At 44.3% G+C, this 21855-nt stretch overlaps 1 protein-coding gene and 1 long non-coding RNA gene across 2 annotated transcripts in view; both read right to left on the reverse strand.

Annotated features, from left to right (window-relative positions):
• Positions 1-21855, reverse strand: part of LOC308386423 (uncharacterized protein) — a 99606-nt gene that overhangs the window by 23689 nt on the left and 54062 nt on the right. The gene's annotated exons all lie outside the window — the stretch shown is intronic.
• LOC308386427 lies at positions 250-10868 on the reverse strand. Its single transcript, XR_013969797.1, has 5 exons — positions 10362-10868; positions 7935-8040; positions 6356-6952; positions 4782-5378; positions 250-1615 (listed from the first exon to the last, which is right to left on the reverse strand). It is a non-coding gene; the product is annotated as an uncharacterized lncRNA (long non-coding RNA).

A 21855-nucleotide genomic window follows, 5' to 3' on the forward strand; every position in this document is an offset into this window, starting at 1 on the left:
GCTGAACACCATACTTGGGTTCAACTTCCAGTGAAACTGAGGCCACAGCTCAGGACAATAGAAGATTGAAAAATGCTGCCTGGTCTAATGGGTCTCAATCTCTGCAACGTTCGGCTTTCAGAATTTGTCTTAAACACCATAAAAGCATGGATCCATCCTACCTTGCATCAGGAAAACGTTGATGAACTCTGAGCAAATGAAACCACAACTTTAAAAAAATGAATTCCCAAAATTAATTGTTTCGACATCTTAAACACAAAATCAAAAGTTTTAATACCTACAGCAAGTTTAAGGAAAAATACAAGATTTTAAAGATGTTTCAAATTTTTCTCAAATGTAAAACAGCAGATGGAACTTACATGCATCTTCTATGGGATTGTCTAAAAATATCTAAATTCTGGCTCTGCATCAACAAGAAAATGAACTTGATACTAAACTGTAAGATCTGTAAAGATCCGGGTCAATTCTTACCACAGTTGCTGCCTCTGAATAAAAATCTGGACAAAAGAGATCCACATTATTAAATAAGCTTATGTTTAATGTCAGGAGATGTGTTATTGAACTGGATTACGGAGCAGCCCCCCTACTGTAACTCAGTGTTACAAGGAAATTTTTCATAACTTTCAGGTCAGATTTTTAATAAGCTGCAGGAACCCTGTTCAGTGTGAGTGGAGAACAGCCAAGTCTCCTCCTCTGATAAACCTCCATCTGTGCCACTGAAAACAGTTCATCTGACTGTGACTGTAAACATGTTTCCATTTGTCACTTCAGCCTTTACTCTGAAATACAGGAAATGAAATCACAGCTCAAACTTCTTCATCCAACTGCTGGAACAAAGCGAACCACTCGACATGAACACTGAAGCAGAACACTTTAGAAACCTTAAAATGAGACTAGGGAACCATTTTCATTCATAGTTGCCTCATCAGATCTTTACAGGAGATTCACTCTGAACTCTGTGGAGCCTGATCTCAAGGGTTTTGAGTCTGACCCTGAAACCAGAAGAGGATCTTTCTGTCTCTTTAGATTCACTGTGATCCAGTGATGGGAGTGATTTCAGCCCTGAGTGATCACGCTGATGTTTGCACAGAGCAGACAATGAGGTGAATGTTTTGGCACATTGGTAACAGTGAAACAGTTTATTAGTAACGTGGGATCGTTTGTGTTCGGAGTATGAACTGAGATTCCTGAAGCTCTTGTCACACTGGTCACAGCTGTAGTTTCCTTCCATGTGTGCACGTTCATGATAGTTACGATTAGCTGATTGTGAGAAGCTTTTGGCACAGTATCTGCACTTGTATGGTTTCTCTCCTGTGTGGACTTGTTTGTGTGTTTTAAGCCCACTTGCAGTAATGAAAGATGACCCACACTGATCACAGATGTGCTTTTTAACCCCACTGTGAATGAGTTCATGGCGTTTTAATCCACTTGATGTGGTGAAGCTTCTTCCACATTCTTTGCAGTATTTCAGTTTGTCTCCAGTGTGTTTACGTTGATGTGTTTTTAGGGTGTATTGGTGACTGAAATTTTTTCCACAGAGGTCACAACGAAAGTCTTTCCCACCAACACAGTGATGACAGGGTTGAGAACTGGATCCATCTGTGTCGCTCTGCTTCTAAACAAAGACACAAAGACAGTGTAAGTCAGTCCTTCACCATTTTTATCCTGAACGTCGCCTGAAATAAAGAGCGAATAAAAAACAAAATCATAACTGAAATGAAAATCTGAATAATCACTCAGAGCTGCTTTTTCAAGGCATCTTCCTTGGGGGGCTCAACCCGGGGTAGCGGTCATGTCCGGTTAAGGGCTCTGTTGGCTCTCAGGTGACTGTTTCCTCGTGGCTGTATGCAGCGGGGCTAGGGGAGGATCTGTGCTGACGGACGTGGGTTACTGACCTGGTAGCCTGGCTGCCCCTGGGTGGGTCCGGGATGGGCGTGAGGTTCTGGGGGCGCTCCGTCTCCGGGCTGGGGCCCGGGCCGGGCCTCGGGGGCTTGGGTCCTGGTTGGTGTTTTGCCGGGGTTGTGGGCGGGTGGGTGCATGGGGGCCCAGCCCTGGAGCAGGGTGCCGCCGGTGCGTCGAGCCACCTGGGGGGCTCTTCAATTGGTGGGGGAGATGGTCACATCTGCAGGAGCTTTCCTCTCTTCAGGGACTCTCTCTGCAGGAGGGGGAGATACAGGAGAGGTGGAGGAAGATCTCAGCCTGGGCGTTTACTGTCTTATGTAGTCTGGAAGATGAGTGGATGGTGGGGTGGGTGCAGCTTTTTCTGTGGTGGGGTTGGGTGAACTGTCCCGGGCTCTGTGGGGCCGGGAGGCGCTGCTGCACTGGGCCCCGGTCTGGATGGGCCTGGGCCCTCTTTCTCTGGCGGGTCGCGGAGTGTGGGGGTGCCTACTGGGGTCAGCGGGGGAGCTGGCCCCAGGGAGGGGTTACCTGCCCCTCCCTTCCTTCCCATCTCCAGCTGCCTCCCTCTTCCCGCTCCACCACAACCACCCACACATGCAGGGCCTTGGAGTAGGGGTATGTCACCAGGGTGCAGAGGAGGCTACCCCCCCCTCTGTCCCCTTCCGGCTGCCTCTTCCTCAATTTTATCCCACAACTTAGACATTCACATTATTCACACTCTCATTACACATACATATAGGATCTTAGGGGTGGGCACAATCACGGAGTCCATATTACCATCAGGGTGTACACCTCACCCCTGGCGTCGTTGCCCACCTCTCAATTTTAAATACACTTAGACATTGAGGGCTATCAGGAGGGACTATGCGCTTACCTGCTGCTCTCTGGCAGGTAGCTCCATGCCCTCCTGGGTTTTAATTGCACCTTAGAACACACATGCATCAACACTACAATGAGCGGGTGGAGGGAGGTTTGGAGTCTTCTCCCACCCCCATTCTCTGCGGCCTGCTGGAGCGGGAGGGCTAGGAGGAGTTGGCCGTCCGACTGCGGTCTGGAGTGTGGGGCCTCCCTGCTGCTACGGAGTCGGGGTGGTCTGCCTCTCCCCACCGCAGGGAAAAGGGTAACACCACCTGGGTCTGGGTGCAGTTCCCCCCTCCAGGGGCAAGGGTACCTAGACCCGGTTTGTAGAGTACGCTTGAGGAGTGTGATCGTGTGTACAGCGTCTCTTTATGTCTGTCTCCACGTTGGTTGAGTGTGGAGTGAGTGCATATGAGAGCATGAGGGGGGGGATGGATGTTTGTGTCTGTGTGTGCCTGTATGTCTGTGTCTATATGTCAGGTTGGGTATCAGACACCACCTCTCTGGGGACACCTCAGGCCCTCCAAGGTTTGGAGGCATATCTCCACCCACCACCACTTCCCCTGCCGGTGGCGGACTCCCTCAGGTGTCGGTGCGTTGGTGGTTCTTTGTGTCTGGGGGTGGGCGCCCAGGTACACACCGGCTCACTCCTTGGCGGCCGCTTATCGGGGCCTGGAACCTGGGGCTCGCTTGGACCACTTCGGAGGTGGGGTGCCCCCGGCCTCTCGGCCTGGGGCTCGGTCACTCAGGCACAGCTGGCTGCCGGCGGAGCTCACGGGCGCGTCACTGCAACTCCCCCTGGCTTCTGCTCCGCGGCTGCTGAGTGAACCCTCATCTGGGACTCTCCTCAGCTCTTTCTGGGACAGTGGCGCGGCTGCCCCTCTGTTGGTCTTCCTTGGTTTCTTGTGTTCTGGGGGCCTCTGGATGTCTGGAGTTTTGATCTCCTCCATACCTGCTTCATACCCTGGAGGACGGGGCTGTGGCCCCCCCCCCACACTCCCTAGCAGATCGTTACATGGAGAAACCTTTGGAATACAAGCACGCTGATCCACACAGGTATGCACACGGGTGTTCACTGCTCGTAGACTTAAATTACACCTTTCTTGGCTACTACTTCGAAGCACATCTGTCCTGCGTGCTGCACAACAACATTGAATATTTAGTATTTACTGCTGTTTACACTTAGCTAGATTAATGCGATGGTGTTGTGTTTAGTATGTTGCTTTGTTTTTTTTGTCTTTTTTTGCTTGTTTTCTATTCTTCTCTCAACAGGTGATCCAGGAGATTTTTATTTTTTTTCTCCCCCCCTTTCTCACTGTCCCTCTCCCCTTCTGTTTTTCCTTTCCTTCCTCTTTCTTTCTCCCTTTCCTATCCCTCACTGATGTCTGTCCCGTCTGTAACATCTGAAAATAAAATAAAATAAATAATAAAAACAAAGATCGACCAAATGGACCAATACGGCAATGCCACGAAGATCCATTTGGCAAAGTAAATCCACTGGGTATCCTTGTTGGTCTTCAGACAACAATTCTGATGGCTAAAGAACCAAATGGGACAGGCAAAAAAAAAAAAAAAAAAAAAAAAAAAAAAAAAAAAAAAAGAGCTGCTTTTTCATGCAGTAGAATTGACGAAACTACAGAATCAGTGAGCTGCAAGCTTTCAGCCCCGACCGTGTCCGTGCTGTCAGGTGAGAAGGGCGACAACTCACTGATTCTGATCCGCGGGTCGGCGCTTTGTGCTTACGTCTTTGTGCAGAATCCGTGTACCTGCTCTCATTTACTGTTTGGTGGTTGTCAAAATTTTGTAAGGTTTCAACTGAGATTCGGGGCTTTTCGAGCAAAATAAAATTATATTAAAAAAATCGATTCAGGATTTTAATGAATTGATGTCACGTTATCCAAGCCAGAATTGATTTTAATCAGTAAATTGATTATCAAAACCCACCCCTAGCTGAGACAGTTTAATGAGCAGAGTTGTTCCAAACAGTCAGGCTAAAATGACAAGATAAAAATATAAATACATACCTCACAGTAACTGCACTTGGAGAGTCTCTTTCTAGTGTGGATCTGTTGGTGTAGTCTCAGGTAATGTGGAGCTTTAAAAGCCTTCTCACACAGGTCACATTTATAAGGTCTCTCCTCAGTGTGGGTAAACATGTGGCGTTGTAACTGCTTGTTGGTTATAAACTGTTTGCTACATTGATCACAGCAGTACACATCATGTCCGGTGTGAATGCGTAGGTGTGTATTTCGGTTCCCTAACCGGCTGAAGGTTTTCCCACAGATGTCACAGCTGTATGCCTTAATTCCAGAGTGGGTAACTAGATGACTCTGTAGGTGGCCACTTTGAGTAAAAGCTCTTCCACACTGATCACAGCTGTACGCTTTAACTCCACTGTGGATGAGTTGGTGGTTTTTTAGGGAATCCTTCCTGGAAAAACTCTTTCCACACAAGTCACAGCTGAACGGTCTCTCTCCAGTGTGGCTGACCTGATGAAGTTTCAGGTGACATTTGGAAATAAAACCCTTCCCACACTCGTCACAGGTGTATGTTTTCTCTCCCTTTCTTCTGTGAGGTTTGTCAGCCTCCTAAGAGCGCTGACTTCTCGCTCCATGTTGGTCCTGCAGTGACAGAGATACAAACAGAGGCAGTGAGTGAAATGCAGTCGTGGAACAAACTCAACCTTCAAACTCCCTCCATTAACACTAGTTTTAAACCTGAAGGTGGAGTGTGGCACCAAACACCTTAAAGGTCTCTTATCCCCACCTGCTGGTAGTTCTAACACATTACATCCAACCTGGTGTTAAAAATAATTTATGACTGTTTAAACACTCTAAAATCATTTTTTCCTTGTTTTCCTTACTTTTACTCCCCACAGAAAAAAAAGACTTTCTACTCATTATATTTTCAAAACAGACTTTTTACTTTTGGTTTCAAACATCAAACTGATTTGAGCCTGAAAAGTAACACATGAAAGACAATCCTGATCGTGTACTAATCACCAGGGTTTGAAACATAAAAAGAGATGAAAGAGGCAAAACTGTGAGTCATAGTCAGGAGTTAAAGTGAGACGTTGTTCTTCTTTCTTTTTTGCACAGCACCTGAACAAACAGGTAATTTCAAATGCAGCGTTTCTATCAACAAACATCAGCAAACACACAAACTGTTTGTGTGCAGTTTGTCTCACAGTGTATTGCTGGCTAAAGGTCCAGCTGCTGTACATCACAGGGAGAGAAAAGAAAGAGAGCTAACTTCACTCAGAGATGGAGAAAGATAAGACACACAGGACAGGAGAGGAAGAAGAGAAGTTAGATTTAAAGGGAAGGACTGCTCAGTGGGATTTGATCAACTGGAGATTAAAGCTTACATGTAAGTCCTCATGTGTTGAAATCAGATATTGGGTCTGTACATGTGACATTATGTTTTTTCTTTCAGATTATGAAACATGCTGCAAAACAATCTGAGGGAGATTGACTGTGCCGCCTCAGATGCAGCCTTTTCCATGCAGTAGAATTGGTAACATGCTAACACAGTTTAATTTGCAGAGTTGTTCCAAACAGTCAGGCTAAAATGACAAGATAAAAATAAAAATACATACCTCACAGTAACTGCGCTTCGAGAGTCTCTTTCTGGTGTGGATCTGTTGGTGTCGTCTCAGGTAATGTGGAGATTTAAAAGTCTTCTCACACAGGTCACATTTATAAGGTCTCTCCTCAGTGTGGGTCAACATGTGTTGTTGTAACTGCGTGTTGGTTATAAACTGTTTGCCACACTGATCACAGCAGTACACAAAATGTCTGGTGTGAATGCGTAGGTGTGTATTTAGAGTTTCTTTCAGGCTGAAAGTTTTTCCACAAATGTCACAGCTGTATGCCTTAATTCCAGAGTGGGTAACTAGATGCCTCTGTAAGCTGCTACTGTCAGTAAAAGCTCTGCCACACTGATCACAGCTGTACGCTTTAACTCCACTGTGGATGAGTTGGTGTGCTTTTAGGCCACTCTTCCAGGAAAAAGTCTTTCCACACAAGTCACAGCTGAACGGTCTCTCTCCAGTGTGGATGACCTGATGACGTTTTAGTAAACACTTCTCAGTAAAATCCTTCCCACACTCGTCACAGGTGTGTTTTTTCTCTCTCTTGCTTCTGTGAGGTTTGTCGGCCTCCTGAGAGCGCTGACTTCTCGCTCCATGTTGGTCCTGCAGTGACAGAGATACAAACAGAGGCAGTGAGTGAAATGCAGTCGTGGAACAAACTCAACCTTCAAACTCCCTCCATTAACACTAGTTTTAAACCTGAAGGTGGAGTGTGGCACCAAACACCTTAAAGGTCTCTTATCCCCACCTGCTGGAAGTTCTAACACATTACATCCAACCTGGTGTTAAAATAATTAATCACTGTTTAAACACTCTAGAATATTTTTTCTTTACTTTTACTCCCCACAGAAAAAAAGACTTTCTACTCATTATATTTTCAAAACAGACTTTTTACTTTTGGTTTGAGAAATTTGAGGGGAGTTATTTCATCACTAAGGGCATCAAACATCAAACTGATTTGAGCCTGAAAAGTAAGACATGAAAGACAATCCTGATCGTGTACTAATCACCAGGGTATGAAACATAAAAAGAGATGAAAGAGGCAAAACTGTGAGTCATAGTCAGGAGTTAAAGTGAGACGTTGTTCTTCTTTCTTTTTTGCACAGCACCTGAACAAACAGGTAATTTCAAATGCAGCGTTTCTATCAACAAACATCAGCAAACACACAAACTGTTTGTGTGCAGTTTGTCTCACAGTGTGTTGCTGGCTAAAGGTCCAGCTGCTGTACATCACAGGGAGAGAAAAGAAAGAGCTAACTTCACTCAGAGATGGAGAAAGATAAGACACACAGGACAGGAGAGGAAGAAGAGAGGTTAGATTTAAAGGGAAGGACTGCTCAGTGGGATTTGATCAACTGCAGATTAAAGCTTACATGTAAGTCCTCATGTGTTGACATCAGATATTGGGTCTGTACATGTGACATTATGTTTTTTCATAAACTGAAAGATGCTGCAAAACAATCTGAGACAAACTAACTGTGTGATTGTATATATACTAAAATACAACACAGTCATATAACAGGTTGGGAGGATGAGAGTTTTAGACGTGACTGATTATTTGGTGAAACTGTGATATTTTCCTCACCTCCTGTGTTGAGCTCATTGTTTCCTCTGTAGTGACTCAGCTGAGTCCAGATGGCTGAAAATGTTCCTCTGCTGCTCCGTCAGACTCTTCTCCTCCTGCTGATCAGCTGGGACACAAAACAGATCTTTGTTAGGCTCCACACTGCACTGAAGAGTCAAAGTGTCTCATATGTTCATCTGACAACACAAAGTACAAATTTCACTCTGATTGCTTGTAGAAATCTTGTGAGACGTGTTGTGCTGCAAAGTGAGGAAACTCTCTCACTCACTTATACTTCAGGAGGAACTTTGTGACATTGGCTCTAATATTCTAAGCAGCCCTTTACTATGACAGGGCCAGAAAGTCCTATTTGATGGTGAGTTACAGTTGTCTGCAACTCCTTTTATTGTATTGATGTTCGTTCCTCACTAACGGTTTCAACACTCTCTCATCCCCATCTGTTTCCTGTTTCTCGTTGTGAGGCCCCATGATCGTATATGACACATCCTCAGTAGGGCCGGGCCATATCATACCGTTCACGGTAATACCGGTGTAATTTTGGGCAACGATAGGAAAATGAAATATCGCGATAGAATATGGGTAAAATGCGCATGCGCAGTGCCTGTGATTACATACGCACATGGCGGCGACGCAGAATGAGAAGAGCGAAAGTGGATCGTTAAATGAAATGGATGAACCAGAATTGGTTTGTAAAAATGCTGCAACTTCAGTGGTGTGGAACTGGTTTAGCTTTCGTCCGTCAGATACACAACAAAGCACTATTTTTGGTAGCGCATGCTAGCGGGCCGCCGTTATTACAGTGTTGTTTGGAAAATACGGCACACTTAAAATCAATCCTTTGATTTTTCTGAAAATCGACAGTGTCCATTATAATCCTGTGTGCCTTATGTAGGAATTCTGGTTGTGTTTACTGACCTGGAAACGATTTTATGTACACGGTGCTCGAAAATCTGTCAAATGTTTCAGTACGACTTTGCTATGCTACGAAGCCACACCGCTTGATGGATTGTCGGAGCAATACGGCTGTCGTAGGCGGAGCCTCACGGAGTGATACGTACTGTGCTTCAACATAATATCACCGTATTGTGTGTGTATAACCTCTTTTTAAGTTTTGTGGATATTATACATGGTTATGCTGAGGATATGTCGGCCAGTTTCCACTGGAAATGCCTTTTGGTTAAACTGTCAACAAGGAATTTGCATTTGCACTGTTACATTTTTATATAACTTTAATGCACATAAAAAAAAAAAATAAAAAAAACAGCTGCTTGTTTAAGTGCAAATACATTGATGTTTTTTTTGCACTAATAAAGTTGTGGAGTTGTAAAGCATTTTGTCTAGTGTCAATTATATTGTCAGTTATATCGTTATCGCAAATTTTCAAATGTATATCGTGATAAATATTTTTGGTCATATCGCTCTGCTCTAATCCTGAGTACATCCTGTTCTAATCTGCGCAGGCACGTATGCAGTTACAAGCAAAACACTACTTTAAATGACTTCCAGTTTAAACCTTCTATCGCCTCTTGATTAATATGGCACTTATTTAAATATTGCAACATTTATATTTCCCACAGTACTGATGGTCTTTGATTAATGAGCTTTGATCAGTGGTTTCAGTGCTTTCCTTCCTGCTTTGACTGCAGCTGTGTTTGACACAGGAAGACATTTTTACATTCTTCACGATTATACTTTATTCTTTTTGGGGGAAGTGCAGCTTTAAACCTTCACATGATTCAAGTCAACCCAACAAATCAATCTGAACGATCACAAGTGGGAAAAACTTCTGTAGATAAAATAAAACCCAACATTCAATCCACAACATGATTAAAACATGATTTCACCAAATCACCAAGAGCTGCACATTAACCACCACAATATATTTTATTCTCTGTGCTTTCAAATATGAACACTGTTTACTTTCATCTCTGTTTCATTAGTTTTTGTTAACATCTTCCTGTGCATCACTTTACAGCAGCCACTCATTAAAATGAGACTTTGTAGGAGTTCACTTCCTCTCATGTGTTCATCCACAGCAGCTGACTAAAGACTAAATAATATTTTTTATGTTCTTGACAAATTTGTTAATTCAGTCGAAGCTGGTCTCTACTTTGGAATCAGGTTTCACGACCTTTTACTTTGAAATTAGGTGTCCGCATATCTCGCCGTAATACTTAGAATACAAAGGAAACACAAAACATGGTGGAGGCTGACTTGACTGTAATTCTCAAACTGGAGGCTGGGTTGACACCAGTAGCATGTTGAGCTAATGATTAGCTGGTGTTTTTCTCCAAACACTCTCTCACTCTTCTCTCAACGTGTTCACAATAAACTGTGAACACACACCGAGGAGAGCAGCAGAAGACCTCATTCAGGAGCTAAACTCAACATGAACTGAACTCACAGTAAAGTTAGCTCGGTGCTTACCTTTAGATGAGCCCACAAACCGAGAGAAACTCCGCGATGAAGCTGCAACTCTTTCCAAACACAGGAAACAGATCAGGGAGCAGAGACCCACGTGGTTCACGCTGATCTCAGCTACGATCCAGGAGACAAGGGTGGGCAGATCGATGCAGATATCGATCCAAACGCTGGTAGTGGTTTATGATCGATACTTTAGTTTGTTTTCTCCTCTAAGTTCACTAGTTTACTCGCTTTGGATGAAAAAGTAGCTCCGTCTGTGCAAACTGCGTACGGCATGTCACCACGGAGCATGCTTCTTCTTCTTTATATTGTTGGCAAATAACAAAATGGTGCATTACCGCCACCAACTGGTATGGAGATTGAATTGAAACGTCGACTAGCAAAGCAAAGCATGTCAGGGTGGCGTAAAGCCGCAATGCCCACCCGCTCAACACAGGCAACCCAGTATATGACTGTCCCCTCCTTTCTTACTCCCACTGTTTTTGCCATCTTTTCTTGATTTCTTGCCTTATGATACTCTTTGTTTCTGTCTGACAGAAGTTAATAGCCAGGTCAACTACCCCATGTGTTGTGGCTTCCTTCGCAGCTCTCTCTGTTGTTTCATTTGCTCTGACTCCATAATGAGCTGGAATCCATAAAAAGGCAACTATAAGTCCCATCATGTGTATCTTGTAAAATGTTTGCTGAACCTCTGTTAGTACTTCTGCTCTACTTTCTGAGTGGTGTTACGCAGGGCTGTGCAGAGAGGTTTAAAGGGGCGGGTGCTCAAAGTTAAAAAGGGGCACATTGAACCAGGCTGAATAACAGCAACACACATTCATCAAGAATCTAATATGGGAAGGGCAGGGCTGTGTTGATCTGAGACTGTAGACATTAAAAAGTCCATAGGAGAGATGGTAGCTGATTAAACAAGTGTCATGAGATAATAACAAAATGCAAAGATTGGTGACAGCGCTTGGAACCATAAGGCAACAAAAAACTGTGAGAAATAATTTAGGCTCTGCCTGTGACTCACTCTTTGCTTCTCTTCTTCCTTCCATCCCATCTTTTCATATATCACTCTCCACTTGCTATGTGAGAACAAGGCACAACTTTCTATTGCAATAAACTATAAGCTAATTATCCACACCTAACAACTCTTGCACTTAATCTATAATAAAATGATGACAGAAAAATGTTATAGCCCTGCCTTTAGTAGCCTCACACAGCTCTACTGTTTCCTCCTCATGTCCTTACCAGCCATGTCTGGACAATGTTATATCATGAGTAATATTTTTTTTAAAAATCCATCAAAATAAAACACACACAGTGACATTTTAGACCTTCTTCAGAATACTGTATATACTATGGGCATCATGGTGCTGATCCAGAATCCTTACATTATTATTTATTACTAGAGCTACAATAATAAAGCAATGAGGAGGGGGAAGTAATAAATATGAAATAATGTCATTATGATGATTCCATTTGTTTCACTATCCACTCTGTGCAGGGCAAAGCTTATTACATGTTTAAACTGTAGAGATACAATAATTTTACTGCTGTAAAATCCAAATTTTGTCTTATTTAAAATATAAATCTAATATAATCTTCTTCTTAATGTATGTTCTTTAAAATACAGCGTGTTTTTTAAAATATTATAATTATAATAATTATTATGTGGACATGCATATTAGATCGTTTTTTAGTGAAATATAATCCCTCCAGAAAGGCAGGAAAAGCCCTGTAACTTACTTTAAAACTAAATATGTTTCTAAATACTTTAAAACTAAATATGTTCCCTAAAACGGTGACAGAGCTACAGACCCATGACAGCCTTACACAGGTAGCCAGCAGCTATGACCAGCACTACTTGTGCAGTTAATAAAAGGACAGGTAATGTTTGTCGCGCTGTTGCACACACAGCACGCTCGTTTGTTTCAGTTCGTCAGTTGCAACAAGACAACTTACCAACATGTACGTAATAAGCTAATACTCCTGGGTGCTACACACTACAGTGTGCGCTGTACACCTACTTACTGGTTTTGTCGCATCAGTTTGTGTCTCTGAGTTAACTTGTGTTTCTCCTACAGCTCCGGACCGCTAAAAATGCGCGTGCAAACTCTGTGTCTGTGTGCGTATGCACGAGCATGTGAGTGCCTGTGTGTGCACGTACCTGTGTGTATGTGTGAGTGCAAGTGAGTGAGTGTGCGTGTAGGTGTGGGTGCGTCGTAACAGTCAAAGCACTGTGTGTGTGTCTGTATCTGTGACTTCCTGCCGGTCATATGAGTAATCTCCTCAGCCAAGCTACACCAAATTCCTTTAGACAACACACAAAACACAGTTAAGATATTACATACACTGAGACCCCCACTCTGCATCCACTGGGCCATTGGCCTCTTGTTGTCTTACATTTACAGATAAGGTGGAGAGTCTCCTGCAAACCTACTTCTAAGTTTATAACAATTATGACCGTTTATTAGATTCAGGTTAAAGCATCAGATTCCGCATCCCCCACTGTAGCTTCCTGTCTCCTTTTATGACAGGCAGACCCCCAGTTTCAATAAATTCCTTTGCCTCTACAAAATTACACACACTCTCAGGCCTATAGCTAAGCCAAACTAAAACACACAGACAAATCCTTCCCTATTTCTCTGATCTACTGGTGGACACTCTCATCTAAGCAAATTTAACACATTATATTGTAATAATTGTTTTCTTGTACTCACAGTGGCTACACTGTAAACTGTCCATCATTGATCCTTTTCAGGGACAACAAATGCTACCCCGGTTTGACTGGCTGTATTCTTTGATGCATCTGTGTATATTTGTACATAATTATAATACTGATCAATGTAAGTCTGTACTTTATGTGAGTTTGAATTAAATGCCCTATCCCTGTTATTCTTTTGATGTAATGTGAAATCTACTGTGGCATCAGTAGATTTGGCTCCAGCAGATCCCAGGAACAACATCGGAGATCTCTGCCCAAGGAGCGCAGTCCTAGGAACAGCTAGGATGTGCAGGACCCTCAAGCTCCCAGGCTTGATTATTTGATAAGCTCAAATTCTGATCCACACTCCAAGCCAGATGGTTGGTGGCAGCAAAGCACCACATCCTTGTTTGCCAAATGCCAAAAAAGATAATGATGGAGAAGAAGGGGGCGGAGCAAAGTGAGCTGCTCCAGGAGAGGAGGGCTGTGTCCAAATTCAGGGGGAATGATGCTTCAATGCACTATTTGTAGGCAATTATGTCACAGCGACGTGATGAAGGCTTTCCAAATTCATCGTCTAAATGTGGCAACAAATGCGTCCTACTTTTCCCCAGATTTGAAGGATGGGTCGGGTGTATCCTTCGTGGCCCACCATATCCCAGGATTCATTTCCAGTCATCCAGGAGAATTTTTTGTACACTTTTAAATGCAATTATATGAACATCTGGTGGTACTAATATACATTTTTGTAGTGTTTGTGTTGTTAGGGTTTGGGCATCTGCGTATGTTTATCTTTAAATTAATGTAATCTTTGTAAAAAGTGCCAGTAAACTAGCTTTCGTGTGTCTTGTGGTTTTCATGTATTGCCGCTTACATATGTCGTTGATTTTATTTCCAGATTATGACAAACAGAATTCCAATGAGTTATAGTGATATTGTTGCCAGATGCAGATGAAGTTCTTTTAGACTGTGCCATGTGTTGTGTTGTGTCATGTCAAATGTGTATTCATACCAAGTGGCAGTCCTAGCCTGTTTGGCGCGAACACTCCCTCTGCCCCCACCCCCCACCCCCCCACACACACAGACACAAAACATATTAAGGATTATACATTAACATAAAACTGTTGTCAGAACCATACTGAATTTCGCCAGAGAAACACACACACACACAGACACACATATGAAGAGAGAGAGAGAATGCATTGTATGCAAACGGCTACCAAACAGCCATCATAATTCGTCATACAATGAGAACTGGACGAATCAACGATTGACAACGACTAATTAATATTAAAATCTGTAACATAATGTATTGTTTGGAGTTTAGTCTGTTACTGTTGATATTTTTACCATTTCTTTTTGGAGCAACTGTAACCCACATATTTCCTTAGGGATTAATAAAGTATTCTGACTCTGATTGTTTCAGGATGAGCTGCCATCATCCAATCACACATCTGCTTACCTGTATCTTTTGCTCGTTTCTCTTCTTCTTTTCTATTTTTTCTAAACTGAGCACCTGATGGCTTTGAACTTTTCTTGTACATCTTCCATTGGTTTTAATTTTGCACTAGTATGAACACAAATCCCCCAACCCGAGGATCACCACAACATAACCTAACAGACCTACACTTTAGTTCTCAGATTCACTTTGTGTAGGCTTTATTTCTGGGATTTCACACAACCCAGGATTCAAATCATGAATACATAATGGGCTTGGATTTGCATCATTATGAATGAAATGTGCTCTATCTGGAAGCAGCCGGCCCCCCTCCCCTGTCGACAGGTTGTGTGTGAGATCATAAAACTGTAAATTATAAATTTTAAATTGTTATTGATCCCTTTACCCCTGGTCCTAAAGTGCATATTTATTTTCTTACTCTTCTTATATTTGTTGTTTGTTTACTTGCACTGCTGTAACTGGAGCCTCGTCGTCTCGTCTCTCTATATACTGGACTGTATGTAGCGGAGCTGTCAATAAAGTTTACTTTGACTTCAGCAGCAAGCAGGCGCACCGAGGGCTCTCGCGCTCACTTTTCGCCTATAGAATTTCGAAAAAACATCGGTGCAAATTATAAGTCTGTATCATAATGTCTCGTGTTTTCGTGTTTGTTGGTTTTTTTTATTGTTTTATTTTGCCAGTTGGTTATTAAATGCCGCTCTAGCCAGCCAGAGACTCCCCCGCCGCCCCGCCCTCTCCTCCCTGTGCCGCAAGCAGCAGGCGCACCTCGCAAACGGAGGGCGCCCTTACTCCCAGCAAATGGGCGATAGAAAACCGATCGGTGCCTGTGACATTCCCCATATGCGCTGTCTGATGTCGGGGCAACATGAGCACGAGCAATTTATTATTATTTTTTTTGAATCCGCCCCCACCACGATGCCGCCCCGGGCAACCGCCCGTGTCGTCCGTATAAAAAACCGCTACTGTTCATGCCTCCAGTGTAGGTTGAACCTCAGTATTTGTCCAGCTCCTCCATATTTCTGTTGACCAACACTTTGGCTTGTTCCGGTGTTCCATTGAGTTTAATGAATACTTTACAGTTGGTGGTCCATGTATTCTGAATTTTTCCCTATTTCTTCAAGTAACGTGCTTTCCTGGCAATGTCCGCATTTCTTTTTATCAGATGTTCATTCATGAAGACATCGGCTCCTTTCAGTTTCTTTCCTTGTTTTAACAGTGCTGTTTTGTGTTTTCTGTTAGCAAATCTCACAATGATGGCTGGTTTGTCACCGTCATTTTTTCGGGGTAGAGGGTGGCAAGCCTCAATGTTGTTATAATTCACTTCCACACATTTGTTTGTTTTTTTTTTTTGTTTTTTTTGCCTGTCCCGTTTGGCTCTTTTGCCATCAGAATTATTGTCTAAAGGCAAAGAAAGATGCCCAACGGATTTACTTTACCAAATTGACCATCCCAGCCTTGCCATAATGGTCCATTTGATTCACCTTTTATTGTTTATTTTATTTTCACTTGCTGAATATGGGACAGACTTGACTGGAGGAAAGAAGGGGAGAAAGAAAGAGGGAAAGAGAAACAGCTGAGAAGAGGGACGGGGGAGAAGGGCAAAAAACAAAAACCAACAGAATGGGCAGGAAAAAAAAAAGAAAAAGAAAATGCATATATCAATCACCTGGATCACCTGTTGAGAAAGAAAAAAGAAAACAAGCAGAAGAGAACAAGAGTAATAGAATAAACAACATCACAATGATATATGGGAATATGACAGTAAATACTAAATATTAAACATTATTGTGCAGCACATAAGATCAACAGAACACAGTGTGCTTTGAGGTAGGAGCCAAAAAGGGTGTAGTTTGTGGGTGTGATCACCCGTGTGTACACTTGTGAGCATGGACGCGCTTGTTTTTTTAAAAGGTTCCTTCATGTAATGATCTGCTAGAGGGTGTGGGGAGGCCACAGCCCCGTCCTCCATTGTATGAAGCAGGTATGGAGGAGATCAAAACTCCAGACATCCAGAGGCCCCCAGAACACAAGAGACCAAGGAAGACTAACAGAGGGGCAGCCGCGCCACTGTCCCAGAAAGAGCTGAGGAGAGTCCCAGATGAGGGCTCACTCAGCAGCCGCGGAGCAGAAGCCAGGGGGAGTTGCAGTGACGCGCCCGTGAGCTCCGCCGGCAGCCAGCTGTGCCTGAGTGACCAAGCCCCAGGCCGAGAGGCTGGGGGCACCCCACCTCCGAAGTGGCCCGAGCGAGCCCCAGGATCCAGGCCCCGATAAGCGGCCGCCAAGGAGTGAGCCGGCGTGTACCTGGACGCCCATCCCCAGACACAAAGAACCACCAACGCACCGATGTCTGAGGGAGTCGCCACTGGCAGGGGAAGTGGTGGTGGGGGGAGATAGGCCTCCAAAACTTGGAGGGCCTGAGATGTCCCCAGAGAGGTGGCGTCTGATACCCAACCTGACATATAGACACAGACATACAGGCACACACAGATACAAACATCCATTCCCACCCTCATGCTCTCATATGCACTTACTCCACACTCAACCAACGTGGAGACAGACATAAAGAGACGCTGTACACACGATCACACTCCCCAAGCGTACTCTACGAACCGGGTCTAGGTACCCTTGCCCCTGGAGGGGGGAACTGCACCCAGACCCAGGTGGTGTTACCCTTTTCCCTGCGATGGGGAGAGGCAGACCGCCCCGACTCCGCAGCAGCAGGGAGGCCCCACACTCTAGACCGCAGTCGGACGGCCAACTCCTCCTCCTAGCCCCCCCGCTCCAGCAGGTCGCAGAGAATGGGGGTGAGAGAAGACTCCAAACCTCCCTCCAACCGCTCATTGTAGTGTTGATGCATGTGTGTTCTAAGGTGCATTTAAAACCCAGGAGGGCATGGAGCTACCTGCCAGAGAGCAGCAGGTAAGCGCATAGTCCCTCCTGCTAGCCCTCAATGTCTACGTGTATTTAAAATTGAGAGGTGGGCAATGACGCCAGGGGTGAGGTGTACACCCTGATGGTAACTTGGATTCCGTGTATCGTGCACACCCCCAAGATCCTATATGTATGTGTAATGAGAGTGTGAGTGATGTGAATGTCTAAGTTGTGGGATAAAATTGAGGCAGAGGCAGCCAGAAGGGGACAGAGGGGACGGGGGGGGGGGGGGGGGGGGGGGGGGGGGGTTAGCCTCCTCTGCACCCTGGTGATATACCCCTACTCCAAGGCCCTGCATGTGTGGGTGGTTGTGGTGGAGCGGGAAGAGGGAGGCAGCTGGAGATGGGGAGGGAAGGAAGGGAGGGGCAAGTGACCCCTCCCTGGGGCCAGCTCCCCCGCTGACCCCAGTAGGCACCCCCATACTCCGCGACCCGCCAGGGAAATGGGGCCCAGGCCCATCCAGACCGGGGCCCAGTGCAGCAGCGCCTCCCGGCCCCACAGAGCCCGGGACAGTCCACCCAACCCCACCACAGAGAAAACTGCACCCACCCCACCATCCACTCATCTTCCAGACTACATAAGACAATAGACACCCAGGCTGAGATCTTCCTCCACCTCTCCTATATCTCCCCTTCCTGCAGAGAGAGTTCCTGAAGAGAGGAAAGCTCCTGCAAGATGTGACAACCTCCCCCACCAGTTGAAGAGCCCCCCAGGTGGCTCGACGCACCGGCGGCACCCTGTGCCAGGGCTGGGCCCCCATGCACCCGCCCGCCCACAACCCCGGCAACACACCAACCAGGACCCAAGCCCCCGAGGCCCGGCCAGGGCCCCAGCCCAGAGACGGAGCGCCCCCAGAACCTCACGCCCATCCCGGACCCACCCAGGGGCAGCCAGGCTACCAGGTCAGTAACCCACGTCCGTCAGCACAGATCCTCCCCTAGCCCCGCTGCATACAGCCACGAGGAAACAGTCACCTGAGAGCCAACAGAGCCCCTAACCGGACATGACCGCTACCCCGCGTTGAGCCCCCCAAGGAAGATGCCTCCGGGGAACCCCCCGACGCCCTAGGCCTGTCCCTACCCCCACACCAATCACAACAGTGAAGGCGGGACCAAACTATGACCCCCCCACCCCCACTAGGTGATGGAGCTGATCAAAGGAGCCCAGAGCAATTGATCTGATGTGGTGGCAGAGGCTGTATCAAGACTAATGTAATCTAATAGATAATTTCTATATTGGTTAGAATTAAGATTATTTTTATTTTTCCAGTTCATGAGGACTGTTTTCTTGGCTATGCATAGGGCAGTGAAAACCATATGGGCTATATTCTTTTCTGAAGTGACATTATCTAAGCTGCCCAACAAACACACTAAGGGGGAAGTCGGAATGTTACATTTCAGACACTTTGATAAGTCTTCACATATCTCGCGCCAAAACTTCTGAACTGGTGGACAGAACCAAAGAGCGTGGATATAATTGTCCGGTGAATTGTATACACCGGTTTTAAAATGTTAATGACAGGCCACTAAAACCAGAGTTATGATTAAAAAAAAATATTAGCCAAGCTTTTTCTAAATACTTTCGTCACATGTTTTTTAAAAAAGTATTTTCTAAGGACAGCAGAAAAACAGTAAAGAAAGAAAAAGGCCACCTCTTTCCTATTGGTTGAAAAATGTACTATGTCGACCAATTTTTTATAGATTTGGGATTTGGTTGTTTAGGAAGAGGGGAACATTTTGGGAGTGACACCAGAGAGACAGAGAAATTGAGTTTGTACTACGTGGTTTGAGATGTGGGAGATTTGTGACGTTTAGTGTGGAGTGTGTAGTTGGTGTGTTGTGTTGTGTAGTTTTGGCAGATGGCAATGTAAACACAGTCTGCAGGTGGAAAAGAGAAGTGATGAAGCTCCTGTTGTCAGACCTGCAAGTTTATCCCTGTGGTGTTCTCTTCTTTGTTGTGGCGGACAGACACAGATAATTTGTGGGGCATCTTATTGTGACACCAGGGGCCCGTTCTTCGTACGTCGCTTACTACATCCAAGATCAAATGACACATCCAAGACCGAATCATCGTGCTAACCGTGAGCTCGCTAATCCGGTTCCCCGAACACACCTGCTGTTGACGATTAGTACAGCTGGATGAAGTAATGTGAGATCACTGGGTGTCGTAAAAGGGGCTACGCATCGATAGTAGAAACATTGATCGGCAACCCTCTGATTGGTCGGCGAAAATGTCGAAGGAGAGCGCTCGGTATTTTTCGGCAGCAGAGCAAGAACTCTTGAGTGAGGGATTTCAGGAGTTTCAGAGTTTAATCAGAACGCAAGGGAACACTGCAAAGGCTGCAAAAGCAAGGAGAGAGGGCTGGCAGAAAGTTGCTGACAAATTAAACTCGTAAGTGATTTAATAATAACAATAATAATGGAGTGGATTGATATAGCGCTTTTCAAGGCACCCAAAGCGCTTTACAATGCCACTATTCAGTCACTCTCACATTCACACACTGGTGGAGGCAGCTACAGTTGTAGCCACAGCTGCCCTGGGGCAGACTGACAGAAGCCAGGCTGCCATATCGCGCCATTGGCCCCTCTGGCCAACACCAGTAGGCGGTAGGGTAGATTTATTATATTACACTATATTATCCAATATTATATTACATTATATTATATTATGTTATATTATATCCCCTTACACATTAGAGCCACAACAGGACCCACTAGAACATGGGAACAAGTAAAAGTGAAATATAAGAATATTCTACAGAATGGTAATATTTATCACTTATATTGCTTGTAGTCTCTTGAAAAGAGACCCTGAAATAATCTGTTTGTTTGTTCATAACAGCAACCAAGAAAAGGGCAGAGCAAAAAAAAGACAGGTGGTGGTCCTGCACCCCCTCGTCAACAAGTTGGTTAAGTAAATAATACCCTCACGGGAATATCGATATCTCTCAATGAGCACACTGTCGCGCTGAGCTAAAGGATCCTGTCTATCCCGCAATATACGCTGAATTCTGAGGACTCTCCTTATCAATCTTGCACCTTCCGCAATGGGTGGCTCGCGTATACGGACAGGACATGGCTGCGACAGGCTTCCCAAATCCACCTTCACTTTTATAGCCGTGGTCTCTCATCTTGATTACACAAAGTAATTTGCAATTGCTACTCTGAAATATGAATTACATCTGTAATAATCAAATACATGTAATAGAATGTTAATAGTACATTTCCCTTTTTTAGGAAATGACCTGTATGTATCTGTGTGAAATCAATAAATGGATCAGGTGCTGCACTATCTTTAGTTACATTGATGTTATTTATTTATGGTGAAACAGTGGTGGGATATCGCTGTTGCTTTCGTATAAATGAAGCGGACATACCTGCGTGGCCGCGATCTAATCCTGTTTACATAAAGTAAACCTGCTCCCGAGCAGGTTTACGCTTACGGCTCTGTTGCTATGGCAGCAAGTCCCGGATGAGCTTCGGGGAACCGAACGATCCAAGATCACGCGAAATCGTCAACAATCTAATCCAGCTAACCTACTTAGCGAGGTACGAAGAACGGGCCCCTGTTTGTTCTCTCATTTTAGTTATACTAATATTTTTAAATGGTTGTACAAAATAAAAATAAAAAAAATGCCAGGTGTGCATTGGCTGCATTTTTAGATAAATAACTGTATATATTTACACAATGTGTGCATAAGTTTTAAAAGTGTACAATTTATATTTGCATTTCAAGTTCTAAAATAATTTACTGAACATGTCTGTGGTTTTTACAGTAAAAAAAAAATACTGCTAGGTTTTATGTTTTTTTTATGTGATTTCAGGAATCTTGTGTTAGTACAACAATAACTATATTTAGACACGTGAGTTTGAACTAAAAACAATGATACCAAACAAGGCAGGAAAAAAACAACCTTTCTGATCTTTTAAATTGGTACACTCCTGTAAGATCACTGAGGTCTGTGGATGCTCTCAGCTGTCCCGAGGTCCAGATTAAACACAGAGGAGACCGGGCCGTTGCTGTGACTGCTTTTAAATTGTGGAACAAACTTCACATCAGGACCTCTCCAACACTGGACACTTTTTAAACCCATCTAAAAAACCCACTTTTATTCCTTGGCTTTTAAATCAGGATGAGTTTGTACTACTTTTATCTTACTTCTTACTCAAATCTTCTAATTTTATGATTCCTTTTAACTTTTATCATGTCGTCCTATGTTTTTATCTCTTTTGATGATCTTAAATGTACAGCCCCTTGGTCAACAGTTGCTGTTTTCAATGTGCTATATAAATACATTTGACTTGACTGGACTTGACTATATAGTCAGGAGTGTTGAAATGCTATGGAGGAACTGCAGTATTTGCAGGAGTTAAGCATGCCAGCTAACATTAAATTTCTGATTCAAACTTTTTCAT

The sequence above is a fragment of the Rhamphochromis sp. 'chilingali' genome, assembly GCF_963969265.1.
Source record: "Rhamphochromis sp. 'chilingali' genome assembly, chromosome: 18".
NCBI lineage: Eukaryota > Metazoa > Chordata > Actinopteri > Cichliformes > Cichlidae > Rhamphochromis > Rhamphochromis sp. 'chilingali'.